At 47.4% G+C, this 26028-nt stretch overlaps 1 protein-coding gene across 11 annotated transcripts in view; it reads left to right on the top strand.

Moving 5' to 3' along the window:
* The window catches only part of LOC135897135 (uncharacterized), a 771735-nt gene that overhangs the window by 562033 nt on the left and 183674 nt on the right, over positions 1–26028 (top strand). For all 11 annotated transcript variants that reach the window (XR_011514566.1, XR_011514567.1, XR_011514565.1 and 8 more), the window contains one exon: positions 805–861. The gene's annotated coding sequence lies outside the window, so the exon portion shown is untranslated. The remainder of the gene's footprint in view (positions 1–804; positions 862–26028) is intronic.

The raw sequence follows: 26028 nt of genomic DNA on the forward strand, positions 1-26028 counted from the left end.
CAAGGTTGCTTACTTTAATGACGTGTACATGCAATGGTGTGCGGGAAGGACAACGTGCGAGAGCAGATGATGAAAGCAAAATGAATTGGAGCTGTCATGAAGAAAAGGGCACTATGGGGTCATAATACGTAAATACGAGGTTATTCGCAATAGAGCAGAAGGCTGCGGTGTTTCACGGTCTCAAGTTGGCAGATGTTACATACATGGGGTTAGGCAACAATATTTGCGTTGAAGCTAGCAAGGCCCATGACAGCGCGACCAAAGCATAGCCCATTGCAGCACGAAGAATAAATAAAAAACAAGTCACGAGTTTGTTTACATTTGAATCTGGGGAGGCAAATATCGAGTTTCAGCACGAAGAATGATTGAGGCAAATGGAGAAGAAGAAAAAACAATTGTTTAATCGTTAAGCGAATGGTACAGGTCTACGCACGGCACGGTTAAACCAGACAATGAAAAAGAAATCCTTTGTGACAACACCGAGGTGGGCTGCTTTAGTACCTGAAGCTAGAGTTAGATGTTTTACGGCTAAATGCTACAGCTGGAGTATAACAACGTTGACGATAATTCCGCCGCTCTGTGCGAATGGTGCAGGTTCAGCGTATTCTGCTCCAATCGCTCGTTCACTCTATGTTGTATGCGAACCCGCGAAACAATTAAGCCTATTTGAACAAAGTGTAAACAATAAAATCCTTCAAACCTAGTTCTCCTAGCCGCTTTTCAAGTACATGTGATGTGAAGTTAGACGTCTTTGGTTTCCATTTCATGAGAGAACTTATACAAGCCTTTTGTTTTTCTTTATAGATACTACAAATCTTGGAAAGACGGGTGATCCGCTGTGTCTTGATGCAGCTTTATATGGTAAGTTGGTCATTCCTTTCTAAGGATTGGAAAACTCAATATACGCGCAGCGAAGACCAGCGGTTGAAAGTCTCTTGCATCTGAAGAACTTGCTGTACGCATACCAATTGTTCAAAAAGTCATTAAATGGGTAACAATATCGCTTTGAAGCTTATATCACACGTAATTTCCCTCTTGCATGAATTAGAGCACCCAGAAAGGGAAAAAAATTAATTTGTAGCTTTTTACACATTGTACTCTGCGAGACCTAACGCTCACACGGCGCTTTTGAGAGGCTACGGTATTGTGGTCTTTTCACGCTTGACGGTTTCAAAGTTGCTTTGACTGTCCAAATGTTCAACGTTGTGGAAATGACAGCGTTACCTACAGTGCGTCTGAATTCATAGGCTTAAACATTTGAAAACAGCACGCCTTAAAAATTAAATTATGGGGCTTTACGTGCCAAAACCACTTTCTGATTATGAGGCACGCCGTAGTGGAGGACTCCGAAAATTTTGGCCACCTGGCCTTCTTTAACGTGCACCTAAATCTAAGTACAGAGGTGTTCTCGCATTTCGCCCCCATCGAAATGCGGCCGCCGTGGCCGGGGTTTGATCCCGCGACCTCCGTGTTCAGCAGCCTAACACCATAGCCGCGCGCGCCTTGCTTTTGTTCTAATCTCTCCCCGTTTGTTTCATCGCTCACCATTTCATCCGCAGTAGCACGCCAGGTCTGTCACTGGGCCAACCTATCCAGATATCATTAAACTTTATCTTTCTGCCTCTCTCATCGTGTTCTCATGCGTGCACATTAATCTAGATACACGGGCACGTTCTCATTTCGCCCTCATCCAAATGCGACTACAGTGGCCGGCAGTCGAACCCTCGAGCACATGTTGAGCATCAGAACGCTCTTTATACCCACTGAACCACTGGTACTCGGGTAAATCCAATGCCTCACAGTAAGCTTGTTCGCAATGTGTTTCTACGCTATCTGCTGTCCGGGACTTCGAACCCTACGTATTACACAACAGAAAAGAGGAAACGTGCCTAAGAAAACTAATTCTATCAAATCCGTTCCCATCACTGCCGCAGGAGGGAATGTACACGGGTGAAACGAAGAGCTACGAAGGCAAGCGATACCCCCTCAGAGGACGCTTGAAGACAGCTGAGCTCCACTAAATCCACGTATGCACGCACCATGCTGAAAAAGGGATAAACTTGCAAGCCCATCCGCCCCCTTTTGAATGTTTTATCTTATGCGTCTATTCTCTCCCTTATCCAGCACAGTTGCAACCAGCGGTTGTATTGTACACGCAAGGGTGCAGAAATGTGGGCAGAACACAAGCAGCCGATTTAAAAACGTTGCGCACGCGCCAGGAGCTCAGATAATCCGTCGGAGTTGCCTGGCGATGGTGTCGGGATCCGGAGCCGTTGTTTAGCTGTTGTTCTTATTGATCATTTAACGTCGTGTTTTCTTTTTGCTTCCAGGATTTGAGTTTGCAATGGTATAGCGTGTCTTCTCTCGTGCGGGCTGCTTCGCTGTATACGTGTAGCTGTCAAGTGGTCGCCGAGATTGAAGGGTTGTGCGGGGAGGTTCAAGTCCCGCGCGCGCTGCGGGTCGGCGGAAATTTGTAGTTTTATGGACGTGGCCAAGGCCTACATTTTCTGTAAAGACTAAAGAAACAAAAATTAAAGAGAAGTAACAAGTGAGCCGTCGCCCTTACCCGGCCACGGCGGCTCAGTGGCCTTGGCGTTCTGTTGCTGTACACAAGGTTGCGGTTCGAGTCCTGGCCGCGGTGAGCTGATTTTGATGGGGGCGAAATGCAGGACAGCTTGTGTGCTTGAATTTAGGTACCCATTAAAGAATTCTAGGCGGTCAAAATTAATCGGGCACCCTCCACTAAGCTGTCGCTCATAAACCGCTGTGTAGTTTCTGGACGTTAAACCCTACAATTCCTTTAGCTTGCTGCTTACAATGTGTGCAGTTGCACATTGTTTCGGTGTGCTGCTTATTTATTAACTTTTTTTTAACGTGAGCGATGCCGGGTACTCCTTCTCCCTTAACCAAAACAATACGTGCAGAAGTTAGACTAGTTAAAAACAAGAAGAATAACCAAATAGAAAGTACAAGATCCCTTACGAATGCGAGTACTGCATTACTGCTCCTATCGGCAGAAGAAAGATGGCTTATCTAAACATCGTAAATACGCATCCCAATAGTGTTACGACGCGCCTCCTTTCAACCCTAACGCTGTCGGGGTTTGAAACGCGAGGGTTCTTGATTCCTCACGACTGTACTAGCTTACACAAGGGGGGGAATCCACTGGGGTTCGCTAGATCATTAGGTTTCAGTGACGTCATCGAGGTCGCCGTATTGTAGTACAGCCAACACAGTGAAGAGCTGCGCGCTTTCTAGAACCGCTTATCTGCAGCAGTGTAGTGGAAGCTAGGACTAGGGCTGCAATGTGTCGTACCTGACGTCATGTGAATATGCTCCCTATAACAGTGCTGAACGAAGGCTTTCAAAATGTCATTCATTCATGTCATTCATTTTTTCAAGTGAGTGAGTGAGTGAGTGAGTGAGTGAGTGAGTGAGTGAGTGAGTGAGTGAGTGAGTGAGTGAGTGAGTGAGTGAGTGAGTGAGTGAGTGAGTGAGTGAGTGAGTGAGTGAGTGAGTGAGTGAGTGAGTGAGTGAGTGAGTGAGTGAGAGCGAGTGAATGAATGAGTGAGTGAGTGAGAGCGAGTGAGTGAGTGAGGGAGTGAGTGAGTGATCAACCATTAATGTAGAAGTAATACTCTGTGTGTGCTATTCGTTTTGTTAACAGTGTACCGTACACACATCGTACAAAGAAATATCAACAGCATAATATTGTGACGGTAAAACACTTGAATCTATATCGCCTCTCATATGACGTCCTCTATTCTAATAAATATTTTCAGCAGTTTTAACGTGATAGAATTAAGGGCACCTTGTCGCAGAAAATCCGGTGTGGGCGTCAAGCGTTGGGCGTCGCTTCGGTAAAAAGAAATTCGAACACGCATGTCCAACCACTCTCCATGTGGTGCAAGGACATTACTGAAATAATTGAATTTCTCAATGTAAAATATGTGGAAAAATCGTAAAGCATGACTTACACGCAACCTACAAACATTATAGAGTCGGATTGTAATTCGAATATACGACAAAACTTAATTCTGTTAAGCAAAAACAAAACCAAAAAGACGAACCTCTTTTCCAGCGTTTCTAACATTCATAGAGCGGCAATGGCCTCCCAGATTTGCGCGCGCAAATCTCAAAGGCCGTGAAGCGGCGCGCAAGGTTCCTTGCAACATTTCCAGATGGCGCTCGCCTCCACCGCATCGCAGCCCACGCAAGAGGCCGTGTTTCTACCAGAAAGCTCACCTTCGTGCATAGCGTCCGCCACCAGCGTTTTCCTGTAAACATTACGCTTACATAAGTTGTAGTTGCCGGGAAGCGTGAGAACACTCAGCGATCTTTCAATGCTATCGCGTTCCACTCTTAAATGCAAAGCTCAAGCGCCCTACAAATTTTTAAGCAAAGTTTCATAGCTAACAAGTTTTCCTCTTAGCCCGAATACTCGGAGACCAGAATAACGATGCATCTTTCTTTATAACATAAATTATTTTTATCAGTCACTATCTTTTACTGAACAAGCTAAACAGACACCTCGTTACATGTATCGCATTATCGCCTTCGAACCTTGCGAAATAAGTTTCTCGATAACATGTTTTATACTTACTAATGAATATGTTGACATTATTGACTATTATGTCGAAAGTGTTTACTCAACTTCTGGATACACTTTCTCTAAGATATTACTTTTATTCATCTTCCTTTTATCTTGTATGTACATCTGTTTACTCATGATGAAAAGTTTCCATATTGTGCGTGTTCAATACATACAGATGTTCAACTTTATCGTAAACCATTGTTTAATAAGAAGGTTCCATGCACTGATTCTAGTCTACACACTGCCTCGATCATTAATATCACTGATGCTTAGTTACGAAGTAATATTGCTATTCTTTGTGCTTTACCGTCTGCCAGCGGCTCCTTAGCCACGTGAAGCTGTTTGAAGCAGTTTTCTATCCAATAAGGCCTCCAACATTTGTATCTACGTTAGAAAAGAAACTGAATTGAATTGAATTGAATATTTCTCTAAATGACACGTGATCTGATGACGCTTGAACGCTTTCCAGATCGAAGCGATCAAAAAGTAACAAAGCAACTGTAGGGGAGCGTATCTGAACAAATTATACCCCCGCCATTCAGAGAGGACCATAATTAGCCTACGAAAGTCAAGTACCGCGGTATTCGATTTCCGGCGCTACGCCATGCGCCGCCACGGTGTGTACACGGGCGATTCCATCGATTCAACGCGCAAGAGATCGGGTTCATCTAGAGCTTGTTTACAATTCCTGCCGCTTAACTCGAGTCTAATGACCACGTAAGCGTGACTGCGGCCGCTTCCGAGTCCGTCAATTTATTTCCTTTCATTTCTCACTTTATTCCGCAGCTCATTTATGCGTAGCATTTACTCAGAGCGAGTGGAATCGGTCTATCAACCAGACAAAGACAACCTTGCTAAGCAGCTGTAAATAAATCTACAAGAATAAAAAAAAAGACAAAAGAAATGAGCGTATCGCGTGGCATATACCAATCGCAGTTCCGCGAGCATACAACGAGACGCGTAAAGCAGCTGCTTGATCATTTGCGGACGATTTCTGATTCTTCGTTCTGTACGGCGTGGTTTGCACCTTGCTCTTATGCGCGTATATAAGAGAAATCGGCACGGCTCGCCTCGTTCATTGTTTCATTCCTCACTCGGATGTATGTATGCGAAGAGCTAAGGGTTGGAAGTCTAGAATCGCAGCATGAATAAGTAATGCGGGCTCTGGAATCAATGGCGATCGTGTGCTCGGCGCGGGAACTTTGTTGCCGTGCGCTCGACGCTAACGGTTTCGCTCACTATATATACATTATACGTGTAGACCAGACCGGAGCCTTCCGCGTTCGCTGTTTCTTTTTCGTTCCCGCGCATGTCATCATTATTTGACCGTCCTGCTGTCTAATATTGTTCGGCACGAATGTCCGGTCGTTTGATTTCCTGGCAGCACTGAGAACGGTTAGTCGCGGAGAAGTCGAACGTGGGCACGCGTGGCATTGGTCTTTCTTTTTTTTTCCTTTTTTCTGTGTGTGTTTCTATTTACATCGCGTTCATCATTTCGGTTGTGTATGTGCTTTGCTCTTGCACGCTTACTGAGTGCGCTTGCCTTCGCGGTGTGATGTTCACAACTTATCGAATCCGGCTCACATATAACAGACCGTCTGCTGTTGACCGTTTGTTTATCTCGTGGACATTCTAAACACACACGTTTGCCCTTTCCCATTCTCTCTTTCCTTTGGTGGAGTGTCTGCTACGTGCATCGTTGACCGAACTGCAGCTTCGCGTGGTCAGTCGTCGTTTCTTTTCGGCCCGTCCATGCAGTACTGGACCTGATCTTTGGCCAAATAAATCTTTATATTGTTGTTTTTGTTTCTACCAACAATGATATCCTAGCTCTATACTATGCAATATTTTCTACGCTTTTGAGAACAATGTCAGGAAAGGAACGTTTCCTAACAGTCACAAGCGATCGTTCAGTCCAGTTGCCCTCAAAAAGCGCAATAGGGATTTTGTAGCCTAGTGCATGCAAAGGCGCTTAGGCCAATCTCCCAGGATCTGAGTGGTATGTCACCAATCTGGCTGAGACTATAGCTTGCAGAGAAAATATTTGAGTGTCGAAGGATGGGGCGTTGACACAGAGGGTAAACGCTCTGTGACTCAAGACCCCGAATTCATAACGAAATTCGTTCACAAGGAACGTACTTGCTAGCGGGTGGCAGTCAGTCGGAATGGTGAAGGCACCAGGCCGCCAGGCGATGACCAGTACATCAGACCTGGAGGAGCCTTCGTAATCCGACCTTTAAATTGTCGTGCTTTTTCCTTGAGGCACCTGCGGTATTCGCATGCATTACTCGCAGATGCTGTCGACGACCACCACTTCCTGACATCAGAATGGGCCTTGAATGTGTGCAGACATTTTATTTTCGATTGTTCATTTTTTTGCGTAACAATAAGGTCCGGGACCACGACACCTCAGAAACAATACCTGCAAGCCCCAGAACGTCCTAAATAATTTAATATAACATCTTTTTGACGGCCCGTTTCGGTTTCCATTCTACTGTGTCGTGACGTCGTGAATCAGAAGGTAGACACGTGGAATCAGGTCACTGGCGAGGCTCTGACACTCGTTACGACTCGCTTGGTCTTCCGCTATGCCACTATATCAGTCATTTCAGCGAGTAGCAGCATAGGAAGCGATCGAGAAAGTCAGAGAGAGTGTCAAAACTTTGCGTTGTCTTGCTCTCACGTGACCACCTTCGGCGTCGTGACGTCATGACACAGTAACCTAAGGGGAAACGAAACTGTAACTGCCTCTAAAAAGGCTGCTATATTAAGTTAGGGCGCTGCAGGTGAGGCTTGTCAACGTTTTTTTTTTTTCTTCTAGGGTTTAGAGTAACAGGACCTTCATATAACGTAAAAAAAAAGATTACTTGTGAGAAAAAATTCTGTCAGCACCCCTTAAACCGCCATATCCTAAAAGTAACTCTAAATAGAAATATTAAGTTAAACTATAATAGCAAATTACGTTTCGGCAACAGCAAAACTGCTACATTTACCGTGCTTGCTGAGCGATAAGGGAGGAGGAAAGAGATAAGGAGAAGGCAGGGAGGTTAACCAGAATAACGTCCGGTTTGCTACCCTACACCGGGGGAATGGGAAAGGGGAAAACAAAGATAACAGGGAAAGAGAGGAGGGAAGGAAAGAAGGAAATTGCGGTGAGTTCGCTGACGTGTGTGGGCTTACAGAAATTTCATTAATAGTCACAGATGGTCGCACAAGCCCGTCGTCCTTAAGTAGCACAAAAGTGCCTTCACCGCTTTATGGGCCGACGGGCGATGGGGGCGCTGTTCCAACAGCACCTGCACAGAAAGCGGCCGATTGTCCAGTTTTTGAAAGGCTTTGGCAAGTTCTTGTCTCTCAGGGGTGTATCGTGGACAGTGGCACAGCAGGTGGTCGATGTTTTCTTCGGTGCCACAGACCTCGCATGCTGCGCTGTCAGTCATTCCAATTAATGTAGAGTATGCCTTTGTGAAGGCAACTCCTAGCCAAAGGCGACAGAGAAGCGTAGCTTCACGTCGAGGAAGTCTGAGTGGAGGTCGGAGTTGCAGGGAGGGGTTTAGTCGATGCAGTCGGGTAAGTCGCAAGTTTGGCGAGTTCCACTCGGTCAGTGTGAGACTGCGTGCCAGGTGTCGAAGCTGCATTGCGGCGTCTGTCCTCGAAAGCGGAATTGGAACGCTGTGGTCGTCATGATGTGCTGTGCGAGCAGCGTTATCGGCGCAATCATTGCCACTGATTCCACAATGGCCAGGTACCCATTGAAAAACGACCTCGTGACCTTTTTGTTGGACATGATGGTAAAGTTTCGCGATGTCATATGTCAATTGGTCATGGCATCCGTGTCGGAGAACTGACTGCGTGCACTGTAATGCCGGTTTCGAATCACAGAACACAGCCCATTTTCTAGCTCTTTCACATTCGATGAATTCCAGTGCTCGACGCAGGGCTGTTAGTTCTGCCGCCGTTGAGGTCGTGACATGTGATGTCTTGAAGCGTAGTGTCATTCCTCGCGTTGGTATAACCACGGCACCACCAGAACTGCACGACGTAGTCGATCCATCGGTATAGATGTGCACATGGTTCCTGAGCGATAAAGGAAAGTAAAATAAAAGAGAGGTTGCGATGGCCGCCCCTACGTTTCCACACAGCCCGCTGTGACATTACGGACTTTGTCTGCACTTGCTCAGGCCTAGTTAACAACTTATCCATGAATAAAACCAATTCCGTGCATTCTGGTAGGACTCCAAGGTCTCAAAGAAGTTTTGATAATTTTTTTCTGCGCCAAAACGCGAGAAACTCGACAATATACTTTGAAATGAAAAGTTCGACATTATTCTTTTAAATCCTTGACGTCACATTGATGTCACTGGGCTTAGTTTTTTGACGCGAAGCTCGTAAATAAAGAGAAAATAGGTTTACGTCTTCTGAAGCAATATCCAACACCTTTCCTTCAAATGAATGAAAACGGCAATCATAAGCAAACTGTTAGACTGGTTTGACATTTGTCTTTGTACTGTTACTTTAATCGCGAGAAATAGACGCGCCTACGGGAACACGAGACGTACACAAAAGGAGCATGTATGTATGAGTTATCAGCACTCCCACTCCAGCACGCAAGGGGAGAAGGTGACGAAATGAGTTGGCGGTAATTATGTATCATCACGGCACTGAGAATGGAGGAAGCACACGCGTGGGCAGTGAAAAAAGGGGAGGCAAAATCACGAGAGAGGAGGCAAAGCAACGCGAGCGCTGGACGTGCGGGGAGGTTAGATTATGGGGGCGCTGCGATCGCGGTGGTAAAAACACCTCAAGCGGTGTTAAAAGCGATGGCGTCGACGGAACCGTTTACGACTTGAAATATGAAGCCGGATGCCCGTGCTATCCTCCCCCCCCCCCCTATTCCGGTCTCCCCCCTATTCCGTCCTCCCCCTCACCCCAACCCTCAGCACACACCACAGTTGCAGACGGTGCTGACGACAGGCGGCGCTAGTGCGTTGCTTGCGTGCGCGACGCCACTCAACAGATGCCGAGGAGGGCGGCCCTCGCTGCTTCCGGACGCCCACGTGTGAACTAAATACACGGTTTCAGGGTGAGCAGGGGAAAGCAAAAAGCGAGAGGTTGAAAGTAAAAAATGAGCAGCTGGAACCGATGTTGTACCAAAACCAGCAGCAAGTGCTCAGGTTCCCATGGAGCTTTGAGGTTTGTATAGCCTTTTTATTGGTTATTATTATATTTTTGTTCCCAATTGCTCCTTAGAATGTAGAGTATACAGATTTCATAGCGAGAGCAGATGTTTGCTATGAAATTGAGCTCAAATGATCGGAAGCATTCCACTTGACCATATCACCTCGAATTTTGTCCTATTTTATCTACGTTATTTCGCGTTATATAGTTAGAAGTATTAACTCAAATTTTTAGTTAAAGCTATCAAGCACAAGTGTATTTCATTGGCACACGGACGCATCCCTTCGTATCTGTGTTTCATGGAATTTCATAATTCATCGTTCGTGAGGCGGTAAAGTCCATTTGTGCGTTGTAACCTCTGCGTACACTCCAGAAAGAGAGAAAGAAAATTGTCGCAAAGTTCATCGGCGGCCGCAAAGGAAACAGCGTACGAAACGCAGATTGCACATTTGCCGCGTGCGCGCGCCCCCATTTTTGAGAAATTTCGTGCTCTAATTTCAGTTTCGATATCAGAGCTCGCTCGGTAACTGTTTAACTACACTTCAGTATTCCGCACCATTCTACGGTTACCGCTGTGGTGGTGTAGTGGCTATGGCATCGCACAGCTAGGCGTGAGCGAGCGGTATTAAATCCTGGCTTCAGCGGCCGCATTTCGGTGTGGGTGAAATGTTAAAACCCCAGCCTGACGTGCCTTGGGTGCACGTTAAAGAATGCAGGGCCGTTGAAATTAATCCGGAGTATCCCACTATACGGTGTGCCTCATAATCATATCGCGGTCTTGCAGCGCACAACCCCAGAATAAAATAAAACAATAAAAAATTCACCATTCTACAGTAGTGCCAGCTCGTGTGGCATCTACTATAGTTAGCTTTACGTTGTCACACAAGCAAGAAACGTTATCGCTTGCTGCACCTTATTAGTGTTTCCTATAGCTAATCGATCAAGGAAAAAGTGTGCCAGCGAGGAATCTTTTCAGCACAATGCGTTGGCGGGCTAGTTGGTGCGAATCCATGAATACTTCGTTTAGCGCAAAACGACAGACACAAGAAAGACGACAGGACAAGGCGCTACTCTCAACTGAGAGTTGAGAGTAGCGCCTTGTCCTGTCGTCTTTCTTGTGTCTGTCGTTTTGCGCTAAACAAAGTATTCGAGGAATCTTTTGTTCCTCAAGAAATAGACCATAGCCACATTTCGTCGACACTTGTAACTACTGTTGCTTGCTTGCTTGCTTGCTTGCTTGCTTTCTTTCTTTCTTTCTTTCTTTCTTTCTTTCTTTCTTTCTTTCTTTCTTTCTTTCTTTCTTTCTTTCTTTCTTTCTTTCTTTCTTTCTTTCTTCTTTCACTCCAAAGTTTGTGCAATGACATCCGGTGAACCGACTACGTCGCGTGGCCCCGCAAGAAACCTCCAAGTGTTCTCTGCCAACGGAGTCGTTCCGACAACACGAAATGGCGCCTCCTCATATTTGACGTGTACTTCCCGCCCTGAAGATTTGCAGCGAGTCGCGTTGAGGCGAAGGTACTGTGATGAAGAAGCGGATAACGGGCGAATAACAGCGAAACAAGACTGGAAAAGTTAACTTCTACATAAATTTTCAAGCAAAGAAGAAGGCGAATGGACCACTGCGCCGTAGTAACACCGACATATACACGAAACGCGATGAAGAAACCCTGGAAAGCTGTCAGGCGAGACCGAAAGCACTGAAAGGAATCCTATGGTATTAGAAAATGAATAGAAAATAATAAAAATGAACGAGTCGAGGCAAAGGTAGAGGGGGTGGGGGAGGAGAGGGCAACACACAAGCAGCCAGAACGACAGTGGTGTTCTGAGAAGACTGGCAGCACCGAGGACGTCTTATCGATTTTATGCTGATCGGCCGCGCGCAGCAGCAAAATAAAGTGAGAATAAAAGAAAGTATTTCAAGATGGCAGGCACCGGGCGCTTTCAAAAAAAGGCACCCGACACTGTGTTCGTTTGTAGTTTCCGTTTGTATTTCCTTTTTTTTTCTTTTATTGGAGATTGATTTTGTTCCCTTTAGTCTTCCTTGTTCCTCGAGAAAAACTTCGATATAGCGCTCTCGGGGTGAAGGAAGAACTCAACATAACGAAATTAAATAGAAAAGAAGAAGAAGAAAGGACGTTGCCGGCAGGCCGTATAAAATAAGAGTAGTCGGAACGACGTGTTCCAGTCGGCGCGATATAGACGGGCCGAGACGAGCCGGGGAAAATGTCGCGACGCCGAAACGGAGTTAGAAGGAAGAAGAACGAGAGGGAAATAAAAGTAAGAAAAACGCGGGGAAGGGGAAGGAACGGCGGGAGAGCAATGGCGGACCATAACGAAAATAACGAAATGAAAGCGGTATACCGGCAAATAGAAAAACGATGAAAAAAAGTAAATAAAGAAGCCGTAGCTGTCTGTCTCGAGACGACGCTGTCGGCCCGTCTGCCGCTGGACGATCTAATCGACCAATGAGCGTTCGTCCCTCGGCCCCCGAGACGTCCCCTTATGCGCATGCGCGGCGGCTCGGTCGGTAACGCTCTTTGAGCGAGCTTCTTGCCTCTCGTCTTCCCTCGGACGATTCCCTTCGTCCCCACCTATCCCTTGGCCTCTCCCCTGCAGCGCCACCGAGACGCTAGCTTGTTGTTGCTGCTGCTGCAGCTCGGAAAGGTGCACACACACTGCACGGCGCGGTGCCAGATGGATCTGTAGCCAGCCGTCTAGTTTCGAATAAACTGAACGGGGTCAAAGTATCTTAAAATCATATAGCCCGCGAGGCCTTCCGCTCACTATACTCTCAGCATGAAGACGCTTCAATATTCTGAAGACGCTTCAATATTCTTTCGGCGCCAGGGCACCATGTGGCACTGGCGCCGAAAGGCCACGTATACGCGGCCTTAGGCGCCACGTATACGTTGACCAACTACATATATGTAGTTGGTCAAGGTATGGCTACGTTGGTCTTCCCAACCACAACTGCCTGCTTTTTGACATATTGCTATACCTATGCATTTTGCTTCAGGCCATTAAAGGTGCCTCGCGCATCTACACGGTAAACATGTGGCACAATCGTACAATGGTGCTGTCATGGCTACCTTCAGCTTGGTCTACTCACGGCCATTGAGGAGGGTATAGTATCAGGTTGGTTAGCGTGTGTTATTCCTCTTCCGTAAAGCTTAGCGCGAAAGAAAACGAGGACTGAACTTCGATGAACACCACTTGGCGTGTGTATTCTTCAATCTTTAGTCATGCCTCGTGTCACGATGTACCACATACAGGCTCGGTCATTGCATGACAACGCCCTCGAACGGGGCCCAAGCTGAGCAGATTAAGTTGTATAACGTAAAGAAATTGCTCATCGTTATTGCTAGGGTCGGAGGTCATTACGCCAGTTATGGTGTCTGTCATTCCTTCCGACCAGCTTTCTTCTTTACCGTGTGCCCTTAGGTACGTTTACCGGCTCTTTAACAATGGCAGGTTTTACCATCGCCATTGGTGCATATGGCAAGCATTCACCCGAGCCCATATTCACAAAAGCCTCTTATGCTGGAATTGCTCGTAAGATAAAATTACAGGAAGTACTGATGCTCGACATAAATGATTAGCGATGGCGACCTGCCAAAGGCTAGGATCTCTTACGTACGAAAACATTTGTGATTTCGACCCCTGATGCTTATAGAATAATTTAAAAGAGCTTTCTACGCACTGATCTAAGCGAATAAAGGGTATAACCCAAGAAATGCTTCTGATTGCTATTATAGACATCTTTTATTCCTATACCAGGAACGATGCATCTGGTTTAGGTTTAGTGCGTAGGCTCACCGCTATCGCACTTAAACTCAAGATACGTTAGCCTGGTGAAGCAGCAACGTACATAGTACATAAGCCTGTTAGGCAGGTGATGAAAAAAAATTAAATAATGATGTGAATTTCATTTGTCAAACACTTATATTTAGGACCTAGTTGAAAGAGAAAAGTATATTGTTTTCTCCTAAGCACAGCTATGACGTAAAGCTAACGCACAAGAAGGTTATTTTTCTCCGGGCCGGAAAAATCTATTCGCAAATTCACATTCATTTGATTAATTCGTTCAGTTCATGCGAACGACATGCTGCGTAATCAAACCGTAAATAGTACTATAACATCGCAGGATCACTTTTTGTTTTACACTTCATTTCATCTTTATTTAAGACAATCTTGTAGAAGTGTATTAGGAGGCATTGACAAAATGCCTTAGAAGATCGTCTGATGCCGCCGCGACAGTAACATCAGCTTCTCAACACATGTAGGTCGCAAAACGTACGAACTCCAGATGTGTTTAACATAATATGAAAATGTTAAAAACGTAATGCAATCTGTACGTTTCTGACACACTTATTCAGTAACACTATTGATAACGATATTGCTCTCCGAGCTCCGCCATTTCGCCGTTTCCGACGCACTCGACAAATCTCGCTTTCCGCGTTTCCCACGAAAGACGAGACCCCACGAAGTTACTACAGCCGTCTGTTTCAGCATAGGTGCAAAAGCCTGGTGTTTTCTCTAGGGCTAACTACAGTGGCCTTGCTCTTCAGGCCACCTCCAGGGTGGCTCGAACTGAGGCCGCTGCCGCAGAAAAGTGCATTCCCCGCGAGGGCGTTCTTATCTCATCACGCCTCCCCATCGCTTTCCCGCGCCGCCGAACAGGGCACTTTGGGTTCTCGAGCCACCGGCCGTGGCGGTGCCCAGACAGCGACAGAGTGGTTTCGCTCCCGCTGCGGCGGTCGGTGACAGCACGCCGCGAATCCTCTCACCGGGTTGCAGCTCGGTGTTTCCGAAATCCGGGCGCACGGCCGGGGCACCGCTCCGGCGCAGCTATAGCGCGGATGCTCAGATGGACGCCGGCACGTGCAGAGCGCACGCGCGCGCGTGCCGCGTGCGCTCTGGGCCGACGCCGCCCGCCGCAGTCGACGAAACAGCTTGGAGAGTTAGAGAACGGGGGAGTCCTCCCTCCCTCCCCCTCGATCAGAGGACGCCGCCGCTACATGTGAGGGGATCGCGAAGTGCAAACGAAAAACAAAAATGCGAGGAACCGAGTAAAGCTGCGCGGTATAGCCAAAAGAACGTGAAATTGACCCGGTCATCCATCAGGCCGCCCGCGCGGCGTGTTAAAAAGCGTCCCAGCTCCTGCTCTGGTGATGTCAAATCCCCCCCCCCCCTCCCCCTCCCGCAACGGTGGCGCCAGATGACGGGATCTCCAGATCCCGGTAGCGCCCCTCTGCGGAGGATGAGCGCCGGGTGCAACTGTATCTCTCTGGGCGCGTTTACGGCTCTGCCGAAGCGGTTCTTAAGTCCCTCCGATCAGGCATCTTTTGCACTAAAGGAGTGTGAAGTATGGATCGTTGTGTTCGTTGTTCGTTGGCCGCAACTGGCCCTTGCGCAATTGAAAGCCATTAAACAATTAATAAATGAAGAGCGACTGGGAAACTACGTCACCGAAGGGCGGCTATCCCAATCATCAAAAATAAACTCCTGCGACCAAGGAATGTGCGGAATAACCGGTGGTGCATTAGTATATGTACACCGTATGGACATATTCTGGACTAAAGTGCAAACACCAAGCGCTTCACCTACAATATTGCATTTTACACCCAAGCTGTTTGTGGCTACCGTTCCGTGGATTTTTCGTGTGCTTCACCAAATCTGCGTGTGGAAAAACTCAGCTCCCGAATTTCTCGCAAAATCGCATCATTTTACGCAAAAGCCTATACACCTCATTGTCTCTCTAGTAGATATATTGCTTGCTTGCTTGCTTGCTTGCTTGCTTGCTTGCTTGCTTGCTTGCTTGCTTGCTTACAGGAGTATGAGCCATTGCTTAATGGGGGTATGATCCATTCGTTGTCTTACGTGACGGACACATTTCTCGTTGAGTAGGCATAGAACTGCTTACGCATCTAATAACAGAGGTGATAGGAGAATGTGCGTGCGTACCGATCGTCACGATGACCACCGATCAGGACAATCAGGACAGGATCGGTATCAAGACACCGATCAGAACCTTAGTTCAAAATTGTCTCACTTCTGTGTCGTGTGCTAAACAGCTTCGCTGGTCATCCACCTTTACAAAGTGGAATCGCTCATTATGCTTTTCAGGTTAGTTTTTCTTCTGGGGCTCCTACAGGCTGGTATGGTTTTCCCCAACTAGTTCCATTTATTAATTGTTTATCGACGTTTTACAGCGATGCTGTGTATGGCTAGGATCCCGAGATTTCTTCGTGGAGGAGGAGGGGAACGGAACTTTATTATTGTAGAAACCATTGCGCGGTTTATTCCTCGGTGGTACCCTCTGACAGGGCTCCACTGGCGATCGTGGCTCGCCGGGCCTGGTCGAGGGTCGCCAGTTGGCTTCCCAGGTCCAGTTCGGAGAGTCTCACCTCCCAAGACCACGTAGTGAGCGTGTGTGTTGTGACTCGTGGCGAAATTGCGTCGCCAGGATGATCGGTGCATTCGAGTGTTATGTGCGCGAGTGTCGCTGTGTGGTTGCTACACCAGGGACATGTCCGGGACGTATAACTGTCTGGAGAGATTGCGTAGACGAGACAAGTGTGGGTATGTGTTCGTTTGCAGGCGGCGCCAGTACCTTGCCTGGAGTTTATTGAGAGCTTTGTGTGGGGGAGCGTATTGTGTTCTTCCGAGACGTTGATCCTGTAGTATTTGTTGACTTGTCGTTAATAACTCGTGGGTCACTCGTCTGTCTGTCGGGGGCTGAAGAACGGTGTGGTCTGCCGCTCGGCCAGTGAGACCTCGAGCTGCGCAGTCCGCCTCCTCGTTGCCCCGCAGGCCTTCGTGCCCGATGCACCAGACGATACCGTCAGTCCATTCTAGTGAGCGGCCCAGGATTCGAATGGCTTGCATAGGGAGTGTTCCATTCATGTATAAACGACAAGCCGCTTGTGAGTCCGAGGACGCGGGCGGACCTTCCCTTGCTCTCGGCGTCGCGATGTGCGAGAGCGATCGCTGCTGCTTCTGCTGCTGCGCTGCATGAGGCGCGGATGGAGGCAGAGGGTAGCAGGTTCCCCTGATTGACGACGGCGACTGTGTATTTGGGCCCACGACATGGCGACGAGGGATACGTGCTAGCGTCCGTGTAGTATGTATCTGGGTCTCTGAAACAGCGTTTGTGCAACATGCGGGCACGCGCTGCTCTTCTCTCTTGACTGTGGGTTGGGTGCATGTTCTTGGGGATAGGGTCTACTACAATGTTCTCTCTAATGTGGTTAGGCAGGAGTTGTGTTTCTTCTTTGCAGTAGTGAGGTGTCAGTGGGTACCCTAGCCGATGAAAGAAGGTGCCTTCCCTGTTGTGTCTTGCTGAGGCGCTCCCTCTGCGCTATGAGCGTGGTACTTGCTAGCTCTTCAAAGGTGTGGTATACCCCTAGCGCTAGTAATTTCTTTGTGCTTGTGCTTGACGGTAGCTGTGAGGACGTTTTGTACGCCGTTCTTATAAGAGTGTTCATGCGCTCTGTCTCGCTTTTGCGCTTGACTTGATACGGGAGTGCGTACGTGACACGGCTGATAACGAGGGCTTGTATCAGTCTTATTGTTTCGTCCTCTGTGAAACCATCTTTGCTGCGCGCTACTCTGGCGATGAGTGATGCGATGCTTCTTATAACCTGATTTAATTTCTTGGAAGCTAGCTTTATGCCGTTGTTCTCCTGGACGTGCATACCTAGTAAGCGTGCTGTCGGGACGCGCTTTATAGGTTGCCCGGCAATCTCGAGGTGTATTGGCGGGGCCCGATGTTTCCTAGCTTGCTTGGGCCGGACTTGAAGGTATTCCGACTTGTGTGGGGCACACCTCATTCCTGCTTTGGTTAGGTATGACTCGATGTGTGTGATAGCTGTGAGTAATGTGTTTTCTTTGCCGCCGTATGAACCCTTCGTTGCCCGTAGGGTGATATCGTCGGCATAGAAGGCACATCCGAGTTTTGGGATGTTTTCTAGTTGCAAAGCAAGTTTCTAAGATGTTAAAGAGGAAAGGAGATGTCATTGATCCTTGCGGAGTACCCTTCTGCGGTAGATAATATATGTCTGATTGTACGCCTGCTATGCCGATACGGGCTTTGCGGTGACTGAGAAAAACCACGGTATACTGATATACTCGCTCTCCGCATCCTATGGCGGCGAGGCCGTCTAGGATGGTTCCGTGTGCTACATTATGAAAGGCTTTTTCCACGTGGCGTCATCATCTGCGACTCATACCCACAAATGCGATGGCTCACACCCACTTAATGCAGAGGCTACAAACGCTCAAAGTAAAGCGAACAGTGCATACGTCATTTCTAATCACTCCTACAACATACAGAGCAGCCTACGTTTCGATAAAGAACATGCTCAACAGAAGCATCCGAACCACATAATTGATAATAAGGCACTCCTGCGCCTGCATAAATGTTATGTAAATGTTAAAGAACTCGCCTAACAAATGATTCGTTTTGTAACAATGCTATGGTAAAGCCACGTATAATGAGTACTCCTGAAGAGCAACGTGCATGCGAGGCGCGGCGAATTCCTCTTCTCGCACGTTCGACTCTTCGTAGGTGCACGAAGTAGCGGCGCAAGCCAAGCCAAGTCGCAGGCCGTCGAAACGTCTTAGCTTAATAATTGGGTAAAACACACGTGAATGTCGCCACCTGAATAATTTCAGCCTACGTCGCAATGGGTACTCGTTCTAGCTGTCTTTTACAGCTTCGCTGTCCGACCACATTCACAGCGTGAATTGGAGACCACTTATTATTATTATTATTATTATTATTATTATTATTATTATTATTATTATTATTATTATTTGCAAAAGCCAAGATGACTCCTGTTGCAATAATTTAACCGCTATCGTCGTGCTGCTACACATGTCACCTTACCCTTTATGTCATACCCTTAACACATAGGTCCTCAAGGATATAAAAAGTGAATTGAGCCGTGGGTGTACGCCTCTGTCCATCTTGTGTCCACGCGTGGTGCTTCTAATTAGGTATTTTCAAATTAGGCCACTCGAGGTGTCTATTTCGCGACGCGTTCATGGGATGCGGAAGACAACGATGAAAATTTAGAAAAATAAGAGCAATGTAGAAAGTAGTAGGAAAAGTGTGCCTCATGGCCATTATTTCTCATGAGCACTGCAGGTACGATGTAAAAAGCGAAAGTGACAGTCCGGAAAGAGAACGGCATAGATGTCACCGGCACTGCAAGAGGTTGCGATCACAGAGTGTTTTCTTCCTTTATTTTTCGGATTTTTTCTTTCTTTTATTTATTTATTTTTGAGGCGTAAACGAATTGCATTCTGGTCAGGGGCAAAGCTTTGAAGCTGAGGACATTATGATTTCTCTGCGGCTTTCTCCAAGTGCCATGACACGAAGGTGGCAAAGGGACAAGGATGAACACAATGTTGGACATGCACTGTACTTTCTGGTCCTCTTTTTGTTTATTGGAGGCAATATTGCTTGCTGTCGCCGCGAAATCAAAGCGTCAACAAATGAACAAATAGATACATTTAGAAATGCTTAATTATTCCAAACACATCCGTGATAAAACTCGCCACTAACTGGCAGAACGGAAGCGTGAACATGAACAGGGCCGTGATGGAACGCTTCCGTTCTTGTAGACACGTGTTAGAATATTACCTGCTCTGGTCACTTGATTTTTACCGCAAGGCAACGGCATCTTATGGGCAAGCAAGCATCTACACCGGCTATCCGAACATTCAGTACTATCCAGCTTACCCTGAGACTATCCATAAATATTGGGGGAGAGACGTTATTCGTTTATATAATGACACTTTCAAAACAACAAAACGGTGAAGTTGTATAGTTTTAATGGCGGTAGTATAGCGTTTTAATAAGTGTTCACAACACAAAGCTGCGCTACAGTCATGTCACTGGCAAGATACCCTTGTCATTACAACGAAACGAAGCGCGGTACAAAAAAAAAGACCATATCAAAGCGTATGCTATTCTCTCCGAAGCTTTATTATTACAAACTGGGGAGCAGACAAGCGCGGCCAATGAAATAAACGGGGTGAGCTGTTAACAAACGTCGAGTCGCCGCCTCCAAACTTTCTTTCATGGCCCGGCAAGTTCACACGTGTCGACCGGGACAACTTTTTGAATTAAACTGCTGCCACCTTTGTCACCCTTTCCGGTACGCATTGCCACAACGCGACAACTCCCGACTAAACTGCGTTTTCTCTCACCCGAGCCCCCATGCACTTGGCTTCCGTTCTTCATTATTTTGCTCCCCAGCCTCCCTCAAGCCGCGAATGCGCAGAGTCGGGCTTATAAGGAACCCCCGTCGCAAACCATACATAATTAACTCCTGACGGCTGTGGCTTTGGATGCGTCTGCGGCCACAGGTCCCAGATGGCAGCAGTCACAGCCAGTCCTGTTGAGAGTCAGCCATGCGAATCTGCGCCGCCAGAGCCTGTTCTGGGCACAGAACTGAAGCTGCAAGCCTCAGACGTAAAGAAATAATGATAATAAAGATGGTGACAGCGTGTTCGCTACGCTCGTCTCGAGGAACAATGAGCGTTCCATTTGTCTGGAGACGCAGTCTTTGCATTCTTTTTTCTCTCTCTCTCTCTCTTTCTTGTACCGCTTGCGACTTTGCAACGCGGCAACGAAGGCAGGCGGGGGCTTTAGCACAATGCCTGTGTCGGAGAATTGCGGTTCCCGTGCTTTCGGGCTCCGCGTGCCCGTGCATAAAGCTCACCCGTCAGACGCTCACGAATGACCTGAACAGTTCTGGAGTTAGCGGCGTGCTCGTGTTAGTGTTTCCACTTGACGCTGTCAGGTTACTATAGAGTCGTGCACTTCAGCATCGGTTAAAGAAAAAGTCACGTTCCGGAGTGTCAGTGCGTTCTGGAACTTTAGCAAACTGCCTGAAATGCTGTCACTGTTTTCTTGTCAACGTAGCGAAACCTAATGGCGATCCTACACATAAATGAGTTTTACGGACTAGTGGAGTTAGGTGACTGCATTTTGTGAAACTAATTGCAAGAGGCGCTGCACAAATACTAAAAAGAAAACTGCAATAGGGTAAGGCAGAAACCAGGTCTTCTTAGCTTAGTCCTCCAACCCAAACCAAATTACGCGCACGTTGCTTTTACCACAACAAATTTTCGCAATACTAGGCGATCTCCAAGTACGTGGTACTGCGAACACGTGCAAATAAAACTGGTACCGGCTTGTTAGTCGTTGTTCGTTTGCATGCACCATCACTTACGGCGCAAAGCTTGAAGACAATAGCGTTACCTATATGCCTGAAGCTTATTTTAGCCCTGAAATAGCGACAGATAAGGTTGACGTGATATCAAGGGTCACCAGCGGTTGCGGTGCAGGAACAAAAAGTGTTTTCTCATGAAGTGAGTTTCTCAATTTAAACAGCTCTGCAATTTGGATGCCGTGTGTATCAAGGTGAGTGGCGCTTTTAACAACGGACTAAAGAACAATGATATATAGTTTCATGGTGCCGCATTTCGAAGCTTACACGGGGTTCATGCTAAACCTGTCCTTTCGACAGCAAAAAGAAAGCAAGACGGGGAGGAGACTTTTTCTTTCGTTCTCTGACTCCCTTCTTTTATCACGCGGCCTCTCTTCTGCCTCAGTCATAAATTGTTCAGTTTCTCTAGACAACTTGCGTTGCAGCCGCTCCGTTCACACCCGCCTTCCTCTATTATCTTTTTTTTTTTTTGTCGCTCTTCGGTGAGCACAATAGAGCTCCATTGGAGTTTCCTAATGGCTGTTTAGTTCTGTGATCTCTTATGCACGTCATTTTGCGATTGGTCGTGGTCTCGCTCAAACGCCTTTACTTGTCAATGCCTCGTATAAATCAACAGTGGCAGTCGCCGCAGCTGTACTTTCTCTCAGCATTGTTCGTCGATTCCCTATGGCTGTTGGCGCAACCGCTTCTGCAGCGTGGTCATGGAGCAGCGCCACCCGTTGTCTCAGTCAGACCGAGTTTGTAAAGTTGACATTTCCAGTTGTGTGCTTGGCTCATCTTAATTCGTTGCCGTTACCACCCGAGTGAAAACGCGGAATGACGGCGAATTCCCTCAGAAACCGTGTTGCTTAAGGTGTAAGTCCTGGTACGAGAATGAGAGCTCTTTCTCTTAAAGCGGGGAGGTTTTCGGGCTTAGAAATACTCGCCTGGCATGCTATATGCTCTGCAAGGACGGGAAAGAGAAAAGTCCTAACGGAATAAGGGTAGAAGAAAGCGAAAAATAAATATCCGGCGGAAGCCATCTCGCGATTAATGCCGACGTTACTGTGATTAGCATTGAAACAATGTAGCGAAGCACCGTATCGCCAACGCGGAGACGTGTAAGAAACTAAACACCTCTGTCGCTCTGGATATAGATGGATATGCAGACAGACATACAGTCGGAGCTCGGAAAGGCAAGGAGGTTAACCAGAGGTAGTTCCGGTTGGCTATCCTGGACGGGGCGAAGCGTTAAGGTGGATAGAAAGAGAAAGAGAGTGGGAGGGGGAGATAGGAAGAAAGAGAGACGAGCCCGAACAAACCGGGTACTCTATAGAGCGGTAGGGGGCGGCGTTCTTAAAGTCTATCGTGAAGCCCCGTAGACCTCAGGAACCTTAATAAACCGAGTAAGGCCTTCAGCGCCAATGTCCTTTGGGAATACGGACCTAAAGATTTGAGTTCTGATAGCGGACGATTGTCCAGCTGGTCCAATATGCTTTGCACCGCATTTGTCTCTGGGCACTATATCGCGGGCAGACACAGATAACATGTACGAGCGCCGCATCGCTGTTGCATGTGTCGCACGTGGGGCTGTTGGCCATTCCAATAAGGAAAGCATATGATTTCCTAAATGCAACGCCTAGCCATAGACGGGACAGCATGGTCTGTTCATGTCGTGGTAACCCAGGCGGTAGGTGCATCCGCATGTCCGGAGACAAACAACGCACACGACACATGGTAAAAGCGTTCGAGTCCCACAAGGGCAAAGTATATTCGCGGGACCTCGATCGCAGCCCAGCCACCTTGTGCTAAAATTTGAGGCCAACTTGTCATCTACATTTCGTGAGTGAGTGAGTGAGTGAGTGAGTGAGTGAGTGAGTGAGTGAGTGAGTGAGTGAGTGAGTGAGTGAGTGAGTGAGTGAGTGAGTGAGTGAGTGAGTGAGTGAGTGAGTGAGCGAGTGAGTGAGTGAGTGAGTGAGTGAGTGAGTGAGTGAGTGAGTGAGTGAGTGAGTGAGTGAGTGAGTGAGTGAGTGAGTGAGTGAGTGAGTGAGTGAGTGAGTGAGTTAATTGATTAGTTTGTTAGTTTGTTCGTTCGTTAGTTAGTTAGTTAATGAGCAAGCGAGGTGCAAAGCATTTAAAATTCGTCTAACACAACTCCACAACGCGGAATTCAGTAATTGAGTAGCCGTGATTGTGGCGTGGCTAGTACCCCTTTCTTTGTGTAAAAAATTAATCTTTAATCTATGATTTTTCGACGATGATTTTCAGAACGTCACAAAAAAGTTACCATCTGAAACACACACAAAAAAAGACTAAATAACCAGGGTTGTGAGTGTATACATATGTAATATTGCCTTGATTCAGTGACAAGTGTACGCTTGCGGAAAATGTCAAGATTGAGTTAATGGGTGGAAAAAGTGGTAGATATATTGTGGACGTGAAGCGCTTAGCTGGCCGCCAGGGGTGCGCCCTGGTAGCATGCAATGAAATGAAGCCATAGAATACAGTTAAAGAAGCAATAAGAGCAAAGAATACGAAGAATGAGTGAAAGGCTCGCGCGTAATGTGGAAATGTAGGATAGGCTTCCATTTTACGGTAAGTCATACACTTTCCATTTCCTTACAATTTCCATTCACCTTATACTGCTTGTACATCTCCAATAAACGTCACCATTAATTTTGCCTATGCTTTCTTCAATTTCATTATTTGTTTATATATGTGTGGCTGGGACTAATAAAAGAAGCAGCAATCACAGACGAATGCATGATGCTCACTTCTTTGATCGACTGTAGATTTGTACGTAGTAACCTCTTGTATAAAACTGTCGGCAAATGAAGAAAACTGAGAACGCACACCTTCACGAAAGATTGTCCCGGGACAATCTTTCGGCGAATCCCCGAGGCGTTATCTCGCAAAGCCGCTCAAGATTGATTAGGCGATTGAAAGCGCACCGTCCTATTCTCGCAGCACCGGAGTGGAAAAGAAGCCAAACGTAATCATAGCGCAGCACGACTAAAAAAAGATGAAAAAAGACGACGATTGTCCCGGGACAATCTTCGTTGTGTCAGACTAGCGCTGTCTGACACAACGATACCCGTTTGGCTGCGCTAGAATGGATACCTCGAAAGTCTGATAATGGCGCGGGAAACACAACGAACAGCATGTAGTAGCGTTCTTGATATGGGTGACCGACTTTTTGAATGTACCTAGTTCAACAACCAAATTTTAGTAGTTTAAGCTAATATCTTGAGTTTTAGGTATACGAAAACCACGACAAGATTATGAGGCACGCCATAGTTGGAAGGGAGGGCGGAGGTTCGGGGGCCGGGGAGGGGCTCCAGAATAATTTTTACCAGCTGGGATTCTTTCCCGTGCACTCAATGCATGGTACACGAGCGTTTTTTGCATTCCCCCCCCCCCCCCCCCCCCCATCAATATGGTGCCGCCACGGCGGTGATCAAACTCGCTACTTCGAGCTCGGCAGCGCAAGAAATAGCCAATCAGCTGCCGCGTTGGGCAGCAAAGAAATTACTAACAAGTAACTTGCTATATTACTAATTAGTCTCTTGTACACATATAATCTGATTGTGCATCTGTGTGCATCTGTGTGTGTGCACGAGCGCGCGCGTGTGGGGGGGGGGGGAGGAATTCATGAATGTACTCTCCATACGAAGACATAGACGTGAACAAGTTGTTCTAATTTGTCTTGATACGGAAGGGGGTATCAACAAACCACGGTTGAACAGCAGGAATGGCTCGCGGCAGCGCGTGTGTAGCGCAAGAAGCGCACTTTTTCGTTTACAGTGGTCATATCTCTAGATATATAAGTACACGCCACACGCACCACTTTTACCTTTCGTCGCCCATTCCGAGCGCGCGTACCGCAGGAGCCCATGCCGTTTACGGCCACATCTACATATATCGGCGAACGCTCAGAGAAAATATACATGCGGCGCCGAACGCGGGGGGACAGCCCGCACGACGCGCTCATCAATATTCCGAATTCGCTGCCACACCATCGCCTCGTGCTGTGGGCGCAGGGGCGCAAGACAAAGTGCGCCACTCGAGGCAGCACCGGCGGCCGAACGCGCTGAGAAATGGCGACGAAAAGAATCCAGAACAACCGAGAAGGCTGCGGAGAGAGGAAACATCTCGGAGCTGAAGAAATGACATTTGGTGCTGCATATCCGGCGCGTGACAAGGAATCAACGGTGGCAGAAAGAAACGGATACGAAAAGGGACAAAACGAAGAAGAAAGAAAGACGCTCATGTGAAAGAGCAACACATAAATGAGCGGAAACCCCCAAAAGACTATGGTTCCGGCGTGCTGGACTTTCGTGCTTTCATTTCGACTTCTGTATCTGTGCGTCTTTTTTTTATTTCTTTTTAGTCGTGCTGCGCTATGATTACGTTTGGCTTCTTTTCCACTCCGGTGCTGCGAGAATAGGACGGTGCGCTTTCAATCGCCTAATCAATCTTGAGCGGCTTTGCGAGATGACGCCTCGGGGATTCGCAGAAGCTTGCTTGCTTCGTATCTCAGCGGTGTAGGTTTGACTGTGGCTTCTATGGTAAAGGCATAGGCAAGTGCTCGCGTTCGCTCGGCTGTGCCTCCTACGCCCCCCTTATTGCTCGCGGGGGCGAGCGTGGAAGAGAGGGTGAGGGGTGGGGGCTGAGGGGTTGTAAAGGTCCAGCAGTTGGGGCTCACATGTAACCGGGCGAATCTAAAGAGAGAAGGCGAACGGTCCTAGCACGCCCGCACATCCGTTGGCGACTGTTGGTTTTGCTACAGTAGCCCCCCTGCCTGTCTCCCTTCCTCATATTCAATGTTTGAGAGCTCTTCTCTCTTTTGTTTTGTTCATTTCTCTTTATTCTCGTCCAGTTTCGCAGGTCGCTCGCTTTTTTTCCCCCGTTTTTATGTCTTGTATCGACATCCGATGTATCCTCTGAGGTGCCAGGAATATGGATTGGCCGTTTTAGGCGCACTTTTCCTCGGTCCCTGCTCGCTCTCTGATATGCCTGTTTCCTCCTGAAGAT

This window comes from Dermacentor albipictus, chromosome 5 (assembly GCF_038994185.2).
Source record: "Dermacentor albipictus isolate Rhodes 1998 colony chromosome 5, USDA_Dalb.pri_finalv2, whole genome shotgun sequence".
NCBI classification, from domain to species: Eukaryota; Metazoa; Arthropoda; class Arachnida; order Ixodida; family Ixodidae; genus Dermacentor; species Dermacentor albipictus.